This window comes from Heterocephalus glaber, unplaced genomic scaffold, assembly GCF_053883595.1.
Source record: "Heterocephalus glaber isolate CG9 unplaced genomic scaffold, H.glaber_assembly_v1.0 deba00000071, whole genome shotgun sequence".
NCBI classification, from domain to species: Eukaryota; Metazoa; Chordata; class Mammalia; order Rodentia; family Bathyergidae; genus Heterocephalus; species Heterocephalus glaber.
In genome coordinates this window covers 27,472,368-27,484,164 of record NW_028258137.1, presented here as the reverse complement: position 1 = coordinate 27,484,164, position 11,797 = coordinate 27,472,368, and the positions used below count along the sequence as shown (strand labels likewise).

The following is an 11,797-nucleotide window of genomic DNA, read 5'->3' as shown; positions in this document are numbered from 1 at the left end:
CTGACAAGTAACTGGTAGCTCTTCATGAAGGGCTCTGCAGCAGGAAGATCAGACTCACCCAGGCATGTCCTGCCTGCCAGACTTCACAGAAACAGCCACCAGGCAGGCATAATGGAGACCAGTGTAGTAGGAAGAATGCAACCTGGCTTTGACACCAGATGCCCTGCCACTCTCTGTGGCAAATGTTCCTTTCCTTCATCCTCAGCATTACTAGCTCCTCCCTCTCCCTGCCTTTGCTGAGGTCACTCCCCACTCGATCTCACAGCCAACTACCTGCTCTCTGCTATACACCTTTTCTTTGCCTCATCACTTCTGTTTATTCATGGCAATCAGTGGCTGATGGCCTGTTGCCATCTAGCTTTTCAGCTTCTCCTTTTGCTGCTAATTGAATCTCCCCTTGAACTTTACATCTAAGTTCCCTGGGGAGAATCTGATGGGAACAACTAATCACCACCAACACTGATTGGATGGAGCTTTTTCAGTGAGTCCCTTCTCAGGCTGCTGATCCTCTGTAGATAGGCTGGTCTTGTGCTAGTGCCTCTTCCCTTGTTTGGTCACCAGTGGTTTCAGAGTGAGGTTTCATGGTGTAGAAGGTGGCCACCTGTGGGTGCTGCCTCTGCACAGGACTAGAACAGATCTGTTTTCTAAGGAAGGAGGACTGAGCTCAGACAACATCTTGACCAAGTTCAATGCACACAAATACAGTGATACTCAACATGTGCTAGCTTTCACCTTTAGAACTCCCCTGTTCTATGTTCCAGCCCCTATGTTGGCCACTGAGAAAATACAGAAAGAAAAGATGAACTCCTTGCCTCCCTGAGCTCAGTACTGAGCAAAGGAGGCACAGTAAATTAAAAGTTTCACATGGATGATTCAGAGAATGGGAGGAGAGGTGGGGTGAGGGAAGGGGTCAGCAGAATGGTCACAAACCAAAGAAAAAGTTAGATAGAGGTGGAGCAAGATATTATGAGCATTTTCCTGTGGACCCTGGAGGGCTTTAAAACAAAGAGTAGCATTTTAGTATAACCAGGACAACAATGATTGGGTGATGGGATTTATAGACATGCAATTTACTTGTAAAGACCAAAAGAGTAAAGGTTGAGAAAAGAAAGAGGCAAGGGAAGAGAAGAACCCCTACGAGTGGGATGTGGGAGGTTAGTAGAGAGTAATAAAGATATAAAGGCAGTTTTTAAAAAATAGACTTGATTTTTAAACCACTTGGAGGTTTATGGGAAAATTGAGTGGAAGGTACAGCTATTTCCCATACACTCTCATGAACAGGCGCTATCAAAATCCCACAGCAGAATGATACATTTGACTTGATTGCTACAACTGATGAACCTACACTGACACATCATTGTCCTCAAGAGTGCCCAACTTTCATTAGGGTTCTCTTTTGCTTTTGTACATGTTATAGTTTTTGGCAAACATACTCACCAATATAATATCACAGAGTAGTTTCCCTGCCCTAAAAATTTCTTCGTCTATTCATCTCAATCTTCCTGCACCCTACCCCTGGAAACCACTAATCCTTTTCCTGTCTCTATAGTTTTGATTTGTAAAAAATACTATATAGTTGGAACCATACAGTATAGTTATCTCATTTTCAGGTTGGCTGCTTTCAGTCAGTAAAATATACTTAAGATTCTCCAATTTTTTTATGGTTTCTTGTTAATATCTTAGCACTGAGTAATATTTCATTATCTAGATATACCACAGTTTATCCTGTTGTGTGGCAAATTGGAAGAGCTCAATGTTACAGCCAAGTGCTAAAGCTCAAGTGCTACAGCTCAAGTGTTACAGCTACAGCAATTTGAAGACTCAAGAATCTGAAATTTACTCAAAGAGATGAAGAAAAATTTTTATTGCCAGCAGGCTCAGAGGAGATTGCCCACTCCAAATTCTGAGTCCTTCTGAGCCTGGAGTTGCAGTGGGTGTCTGTTCATATACAGTTGGGAAAAGGAAGTTGACAGGAAACTTTTAGGGAGGAGACATAGCTAAAAGCAGGGCAGAGTTAGCAGAACATTTTTGAAACCTTAGGTAGAAACATCAGGTACTAACAGTTACATTGTCTGAACAGAACACTTTTGATACTTGCAGCACAAACAGTTATAGAATATTTTGATACATTGGGCAGGAACACCATGCAGCACAAACAGTTACATTTCTGGAACAGAACATTTTATGGGGAAAAAAATAGGGAGGAGGCAAAGGCTTGCCCTATTGTGTATTATTGCTTTATCAATCCATTCACACACTGATGGTCATCTTAATTCCTTCCAAGTTTGGGCAATTATGATTGAAGCTGCTATAAACATCAAAGTGCAAGTTTTTGTGGGAACATAAGTTTTCAATTCATTTGGGTAAATACCAAGAAGCTCAACTGCTGTTACATGGTTAGAATATTTGGTTTTGTAAGAAACTGCCAAGTGGTCTTCTACTGTGTGGCCCTACATCCTTGCTAGGGTTAGGTGTTGGAATTCTGGATCTTGGCCTTTCTGAAAGGTGTGTGTGGTTCATCTCATCATTTTAATTTGCAGTCCCCTGACAATATATGCTATATTTGGATCTCGAATGTTCCCCAAAGGCCCATGTGTTTAAGGCTTGGTCCTCATGTTGGTGCTATGGGAAGATGGTGGTAACTTTTAAGAGGTGGGACTTAGTGGAAGATTTTAAGTCATTGCAGCCAGGCCCAGAAAGGGGATGGAATCCTGGTCTTTTCTTTTCCTCTGTCCTCTTTTTGCACACTCAGCCATTAGGTGAAAGGGCCTATTCCACCACACGCTCCACCAGAATGTACAACCCTGCCACAGCCCAAAGCAACAGGACCAATCAGTCACAGCCTGAAACCTCCAAAAGTGTGACCCAAAACAGACCATTTCTGTTTAAGTTGACATATCTCAGTTATTTGTTACAGTAATGGAAAGCTGACTAGCACAACATATGATACTGAACGTTTTCTTATGCTTATTTGTCACTTATGAATCTTCATTGGTGAAGTAGTTGTTCAGGCCTTTGCCCCAGTTTTTAATCAGGTTGTTTGCTTTTTGTTCAGTTTTTTAAATTTCTTGTACATTTTGTTTGTTTGCTCATTTTTTGTTTGTTTGTTTGTTTGTTTGTTTGAGACAGGATCTCACTGTGTAGTAGTTCAGGGTGGTCTTGAACTCATATGTAGCCAGGCTGGCCTTGAACTTGCAGAAGTCCTCCTGCTTCAGTCTCCCAAGTGCTAGGATTACAGGCATGAGCCACCATGACTGGCTCCCTTTGTATATTTTGGATAATAGTCCTTCATGAGATATATTTTTTGCAAATAATTTCTCCCACTCTATGGCTTGCCTTCTCATTCACTTATTGTTTTCCACAGAGTAGAAGTTTTAAATTTTGATGAAATCCAGCTTATCAATTGTTTGCTTCAAGGATTTTATTATTTTTTTTATTTTTACTTTTTTATTTTTTGGTACTGGGTATCCAACATGGGACCTTGCGCTTGTGAGGCAGGAGGCAGAACCACTGAGCTAAATCCCTGGCCCTGATTCTTTTTTTTTTGGTACTGGGGATTGAACTCGGGACCTTTCCTTTTCAAGGCAGGCACTGGAACCACTGGTTTTTTTGGTTTTTTAGTACCAGGGATCAAACTCAGGACCTTGTGCTTGTGCAGCAGGAGCAGGAACCACTGAGCTAAATCCCCAGCCCCTAAGAACCACTGTTTTTGAGACAGGGTTTCACTATGTAGTTCAGGCTGTCTTTGAACTCACTATGCAACCCAGGCTGGCCTTGAACTCCTGGCAATCCTCCTGCCTCAGCCTCCAATTGCCACCATGCCTGGCTCTTCTAGGAGTTTTATGCTTTACATTTAGGTCTGTGATCCACTTTGAGTTAATTTTGGTGGAATTCATTATGTCTACATCCAAATTCATTTTCTTGCCTGTGAATATCCAGTTAGAAAGCAATATTTGTTGAAAAGACTGTCTTTTCCACATTGAATTGTCTTTGCTCCTTTGTCAAAGATCAGTATTTTGTGACTATATTTGTGAGGGTCTATTTCTGGGGGTTTTATTCTGTTCTATTGGTCTGTTTGTCTATTTTTTTTTCACCAATGCACACTATATGATCACCGTTGCTTTTTAGTAAGTTTTGAAGTCAGGTAATGTCAGTCCCCTTATTGCAAATAGCTAAGTTAGTGAGAAATTATTATATGGCAGTTAGACTAAGCTGGGCCCTCAGCATAGAAAAACATTTGAGACACATTCACTGGTTAACATGAAAAGAGAAAAGGTACTACATTTACCTACTTCCTCTAGAGATGAATAGCAGTGACTGATATTCTAAATAGACATCAATCTCCCTACCCCCTTTCCTTTCCAGAAATTCCTCCTACATGACTTGTTTTCCCATTTGATCCCCATTTAATCAATATTACTGGGTGACTGTATTTGTAATCTTATTGGCTTATCATAGTTTTGTCCCACCTCATGCACATCTTTCCATTGGGTCTTATAGTTTTGTCTCACTTTGTACCCGCCTCACCTTGTGGCTTTGCCCTATAAGACACCTTTGAAAAACGGGGTGGGTGGGCAACCCACTTTCTGGTCCTCCCTCTGTCTCTCTTAGATAGAAGCTATCTTTCTTTCAATCAATTTTTCCTACTCTTAGCCTCCATTGTTCTTAGAATTCATTCTTCAATTTTAGAGAATATGAACTCGCATCTCAGATATCTAGCATGTTAGGAGTTATATTTCCCTTGATTGGATTATTTTTGCTTATTTGGGTTACTTGCCCTATGTCATTTTTTGGACTACTTGATGCCCTATATCACCCTGACTTTGTTCTTTAATATTATGTTGCCAATATGCTATTTTGACTTTCTAAATAAACTTTAGAATTAGTTTGTGGATATCTACAAAATAACTTGCTGGGATTTTGATTAGAATTATGCTGAATCTGTAGATCACATTGGGAAGAACTAATATTTTGACAATATTGAGTGTTTCTATCCATGAATATGGACTATCTCTCCAAGTACTATTTTTCTTTTATTTCTATCACCAGTTTTGTGATTCTTCACCATATAGATTTTGTACATGTTTTCTTAGATTTATATCTAAGTATTTTATTAAGACTTTAATATAAAGGGTATTGTGACTTGAATTTCAGATTCCACGTGCTAATTGCTACTATATAAGAAAATGATCATCTCTTATACATTAAGGGACTTGTATCATCCAACTATACAATAATCATTCATTAGTTTCAAGAGATTTTTGGCAGATTATTTCAGACAATAATATAATATGGGAGCAAATATAGTTTTATTTCTTTCTTTTCAATCAGTATATCACTGTACCTTTTACTTGTTTTTCTTGTCTTATTGCATTAGCTACAACTTCCAATATGATGTTAAAGCAGAATGTGGGAGAGGATACCCTGTCTTGTACCTGATCTTAGTGGTAAAGCTTCTAATTTCCCAGGAAATTTGTTTTTAGTTTAATGACCCTTAATCAATCAATAGCTGACTTCCCTTTCTCCTGTCATTGCTTGCTCTGAGATCACTACTGTTAATAGTTTTGTGCATTCTACACTAGGATAGTCACATGCACTTTTTAAAAACAGAAATGAAATTGTATACATCTTTGTTTATAATTTTTGTTTTTTTAAGAGTATATTGATCATTTTAGTTTTCTAAGAGCATATAGTAAATTTACCTTATTTTTTAAATGATTGTATGATAGGTGTGATAGTTTTTGTTTTTGTTTTTTTTTGGCATGTAAAATATGTTTTATTGTTCTTTAAAAGGGTTCAGAGTTTGGTTTTTAAATCAGGCTGCACACCTTTCATCAGTCTGACATCTCTCTCACCAGTCAAACTGGCTTCAGCTAACAATACTTCATTTAATCCAAAAGAAAAAATTGTTCTAATTTTTAGGAAAAAAATCCAGTTCTGAGAGCAATTAACATTAGTCTGTAATTTAAGACAAAATGAGGGCTAGTGTTTCTTGTTGCTTTATATATACTTCTCATACAGAACCAGGAATGTAATTCTCCTAACTCAAGCAGCCACTGATACTGATGGGACACTACCGACCCACACACAAGCAAACATGTGCATGTGTACGCACACACACACATGCGCACGCGCACGCGCACGCACTCACACACACACCACACACTCTCTCACTCTTCCTCCAAACAACAAAATTCAGACCATGTCAAATGGAAAAGGTTTGTGATGGTATTGACCAAAACCCTTGGCTTCAACAGTCTATCTGAATTAGAGGGTATGATGTTTTGATCTTGACCCTATGATAAAGAAATCTATTGTCATGTTCAGAAATAAAATTTTTGGATAGTACCATCATTTTTTACTTTAAAATTCTAGAAACAATGTCAAAAATCATTATTTTGTTTTGTTTCCTGGGATGAGGGAGGAGAGAATCTACAGATTTGCATTTAGCTAAAAAATCAAAACAACTCCAGCAACAGGAAATAGGCAGTTCACATAGCCAGCCTACATCTGAGGTATCATCAATGTGAGATAAGGTTCCAGTCCATTTCTATAGCCTAGCTGATGCTTACAAAGTGGGACCTTTTGGCTCTGCACAGTAATTCCGGCAGGACAAGATGACTCTAAGTCTGTACTCAGAGCCTTACAAGCAGGGCACTGTTGAGTATGTAATGGTTAAGTGAAAAGAGAGCAGAAACCCCTGTTGGTGTCCCTCCACTTGCTCTGTCAATACACTCTGGTTACAACTGCCTTCCCCAAATAAGGAGATAAATAGCTTTTCTAGATCAACACATTGAATTCAGCAGGGAATCTGCAAAAAATTGCTACTCCACCATTTCACAAGCAACACAGTCCAACACTCATTGGGTTACCTGATGTCTCTCTTCTACACTGTTACAGCCTGTGGACACCTACTCACTAGGCAATACTGGTTCTGAACAAGTGATTTTTTTTTTAATCTCAATAAGAACCTAGTAAGAAAATAACAAGGCAATCAGTGCTTAAACTGAACTGTATATATAGGGAGAAATCTGAAAAATAACCACCATAGGCATTTCTCAAGAACAAAATATTGTAAATTTGCCATTGCTCATTTGACCATTTCCAAAAATTCAGAATACAAATAATTTCTAAAATAAAAATTTTAAGCTACCAGCATTCTCTGACATCATAAGACAGAAAATCAGAGTAGTGCTACAGCCCACAGTTGAATAGTTTGTATAAAGTGTGCTAATTCTCTGCCTGGATATATCTTTAGTGATGGCCTAGAGTCATCCTTTTCAGAAAACAAGTTTCTGCAATACCCACTTAGCTTCATTCACTGGGAAAGAGAACTCTACTCTCAGCTAAGCTCTTTGAGGAAAAACACTCATCTTTAAATGGCATTTTCCCACTAATTTACCAAAACAAAAGCCACTGACTACTTTGCCTAATGTTAGATCAGGGCTTTAAGGAAAAGAAACTAACATGAACACTCCATCATCAATAAAGACTAAAAGCTACCTGGATCATATAATATAATATTATACACACACACACACACACACACACACACACACGCCATGGCTTTTTTTTTTTTTTTTGGTGTTTTTGGTTTTTTCTAAAAGTGCCCAGGTGGGCTTAAGGCTGCCAGACCGCACGCAAATCTACAGCAACAAGGGCTTCTCCTATTCCATCTACGATGTGTATAGGGGAAGGGAGAGGACAGGAGAAAGGAGCAAAGGAGAGAAAATATATCCTTCTTCCCCCTGAAAAAAAAAAATCCCACCACAGGCAGATCTATGTGCCAAGCACAATGGAAGAATGTGCTCCCCAAACAGATGGTTATGCACAGGCTAGTATTTTGCTGGTTTTCCTTAGAGATCTATTTTGAAAAAGTTAAAAAAGACAAGAGATTTGGAAATAATTCAATCCTGGCTGAAATTAAAACTCCAAAATTAGGAGCAAAATTATCCTTCACTGAATTAACCCCTTTTCTCTTTCTCATTTTCTTTTCTTAAACATTTTATTTATGCTATTAAGGGATTCCTTGTTTGTCTGCTGTTTTCCAATCATTAGGAGAGTAGTGGAGGAGTACTGAATCCATCATCACTAGTTTGATGACACAGGTTAGATTTCAGATTCACATTTCCCAGTAGCAAGAGTTCCCTCTAAATGCTACAATCGAGTGAGCCTTCGTTTGTTTCTTTCTACTGTTCACAGCAATGCCCATTGGTATCTCTGAAGTGTAATCACATCTTAGGTTGATATTTCTCCAAGTAAAGCAGCTGTTTGGAATTGAGTGTTCCCCTTCTTTTTTGTCTTATAAACTGAACTGCATCTTCATGCTCCATTCCACATTCAATCAAAGCAAGTAAAACCAACAAGGTGCCCATCCCAATCCTGCAACACAATGCACTGCAACACAGAAACCTGGCTCTTCACGAAATCTGGTTTTTAACAGGTTCAGCCAATCATCTACTATCTGATTAGGGGGTGGAGCTCCATCATCAAATGCCAATCTAAAACATGGATTCCTTCTTTTTCAACTGGAGCTTTATCATATGTAGCATCATAAACTCGAACCAAAGTTGTCACTCCATACTTCTTGAGTTCCTTAGTGAACTTGTTGAGAGTAGCATTAGTGGGGTTGTGAGTTATCAGAAAATGCATGTTCTTGTAGATCTCCACGGGGACTGGACGATTCATTATGGCAAATAAATGTGTAATCGTGCGGTGTGTATGAGAGGGGGACAATGAAAAAAGAATAAAATCTTGAAATGTTTCACAGCAGAAAACATTAAAAAGACCACTAAAATGCCTAATACGGATCAGCATTTTATCTATTAACTTGTTATTCCTTACGAGGCTTCTCTTCAAGATAAGCAGAAGGATTTAGAATCCATTTGAATCCAAATTCAAATTGGGCTTCAGGGTCTGCAGATGGATACCTTCGGACTCCAAAAAACTCCAACTACATACAAAACTTAAGCAGCCTTTACTACATTTAGGCACTAGTGAGACAAGTTAAAAGTGTGGGTCGTTTTCCACTTTTGTTTACTTGATGCTTAATTTCACTGGAGTCATTAAAAGGAAATGCTTGCAATTACAAAAAGAAAAGCCAACTATTTCTGAAGCCAGTCTCGGTGTCCAGAGTCTTCAAGGCAGTGTTAATTATGGCACATAGAACCCCCAAGCTCACTTGTCAGCGAAAACGCTGTGCTGACCCTGCCAGAAGTCTGCCTTCACACTCAGAATCGCCATAAATGTGCAACGTATATTCCAACGAAAAACGCTGGCGAGCTGGGGACTGGTCATTGAAGTCCGGCGGGGGCGGGAGCGAGGAGGCGCCTCTCGCTTCAGCCACCTCGGCGGCGGCGGCGACTCCCCCCCAGCCTCGGCGTGCGACACCCGGCCCGGCCCTGCGGCGGCGGCGGCGCCTGTCCCCGAGGCCGTCTTGCTGCTGCTGCTAGGGCCGCCGCTGGGTCTCCTGCTGCCGCCGCTGCCCTTGGCGTCGCCTCGCGCCGTTCTCGGCAGCCCTGCCACTCCAGCTGCTCCGGACCAACGACGGCTACAGCCCGGCCGATCGCACCGCCACCACCACCACCACCGCCGCCGCCTGATAGGTGTGATAGTTAACTGATTGTGTCAATTTAAGTAAGAAATGTCCAAATTAACTAGATCGGCACAGTTCTTGGTGTGGCTGGAGGGTTTACTGAAGACAGAAAACCTACTCTAGGTGTGAGTGGCACCAACCAATAGGCTTGTTGCCTGAATGGAATAAAAGGGAAATGAAGAAGGAAGGCTCACTTCTGTTTTTTTGGAGGAGCTCCCCTCTTCACCGTCCCTTGAACATTGTCTTCTGGCTTCCAGCGCAGACTCTTCAGTCTTCCAGCAAAGACCCTTCAGCCTTTCATCATAGACCCTTTGGCCTCCTGATATGGACTTGGACAGGACGCTACACTGAGCTCCAGGCCTTGGATCTCCAGCATGCAAACAGCTGTTTTGCCCTCTTCCACACCTGACTCTGTGGGTGGCCATTGTAAGCCTATTTTGTAAATCCTTATATATTTATATATCTTGCATTAACTGTTTCTCTAGTAAGCAGTAACTGATACAATAGGGAAAGGGAATTTGGGGTGGCAGTGTCTAGAGTTATGAATAGGGCCTCTTCTGATGTTCTTCCAGACTCAGAAGTGATAATAGGAAGAGTTTTAAATTACCTTTAACTTATTTAGGTTACAGTAGAGAGATCATCAAAGTCATAGGGTAAAAGAGTCTTAGAAGAGGGGACAGATGGTAAGTCCAATTAAGAGATTCTTTAGGAGCCTAGGTCGGTGTTTCAGATAAGAAATGATTAATACCTAGAGAAGAGAAGATGGATTCCTGCAATGTTTAGGAATTAGAAGCAGCAAAACATGATGATTAGTTGGATGTAGAAGATGAAGCTTGAGAAAAATCTAATGTAGCTTCTAGGTTTCTGGTTTGGGCAATGAGGATATGGTACCACTTGTGCAAGCAAAAATAAAGGAGGGAGATGAGTTTACTTCTGTGACCCAGTAGAGTTTAAGTGGCTATGAACATCCACATTCTAGTAGAGTCTGGGTGATTCACAGGTGGTTGGAATTTGAGTGTGAATCAGCAGTTACCAATCTTGGGATCATCACCCTGTAGGGCCTATTGGAGGCCATGGGAGTAGAGAAATCATTTAAGGGTGGCATGTAGATGAGAAAGGGAAGGGGAAGTAAGGACTATATAACCCTATCGAGACAGGGAGAAAAAAATGTGGCCAGCAAGAGAGATTGAAAACTACAGTGGACCCTTGACTTACGAACTCAATTTGCTCTCAAGGGCTGGTTGTAACTCAAGTTGGTCAATGGAAGGCTCAGCCTCCTCTACACAGCCTTCAGAGTCTCTCTCCTGTACACATGAGATCTCAGCATCCTTAGAGAGACATTAGCCCAAGATTTCTCAATTAACCCCACACAGGAAAGGATGTTGTAATGTTCCTTCCAGAACTCTTTAAGGTTTAAATCTGTATCTGAGACCATCTGGAAGCACAAGCATCTGGCATTCAGGTGGTAACTCAAGACTTTGTTCATAAATTAAAATTAAAATTCCATTCATAACCCAAGTTGTTCATATGTCAGGCTGGTTGTAACTCTAGGGCCCACTAGTAGTAGGCCCACTAGTAGTTTGCTAGTAGTAAACAGTGAGAGAGGATTAATGAGTATGCTATCCTGGAACTCATGAGGAAACAGAATATCAAGACGAGTGTTGTGGCAAATGGCATCAAACCCTGCTGAGAAGCCAGCCCAGGTGAAATCTGAAAAGGATGGAGACGTCATGGGTAAGTTTAGTGACACCAAGGGAGCAGAGGGCAGAGAGCACTCTCAGGGAGCAAAGAAGTGAGTATAGATGAAGAGGTGGATACCCTAAGAGCAGACTACTTCGGAGACACTTCACTCAAGGTGAAAGGAGAGAAGTTAAGCACTAGTTAGGGCCATATGGAGTCATGGGGATAATTTTTAGCTCATATCATTGTTAAACATAGAGGTGAGAAGTATCAAAGTTCAGAGAGTCCTCTTCAGTTTTATAAAATCAAAACTTGTCACTTTATTGGAGCTTCCACAAATGAGTCAGACCCCATTAGAGCACATGTCACTTGGCTGTTACAGGTACCTGGCCATGACTCAGCAATGCTGACAAAGAGCCACGCAGTGCTATATATTTCTAAGCAGTGCCTATGCATTGTCAAGCACTGATTTAAAAGATCACACAGTGGTGCACAGCTGGCAAAACAGCCCAGAACTCTGGA

At 40.6% G+C, this 11,797-nt stretch overlaps 1 pseudogene; it reads right to left on the bottom strand.

Moving 5' to 3' along the window:
* Positions 1-8,189: 8,189 nt before the first annotated feature.
* On the bottom strand, positions 8,190-8,882 carry LOC101716009 (protein tyrosine phosphatase type IVA 2 pseudogene; annotated as a pseudogene).
* Positions 8,883-11,797: the final 2,915 nt, after the last annotated feature.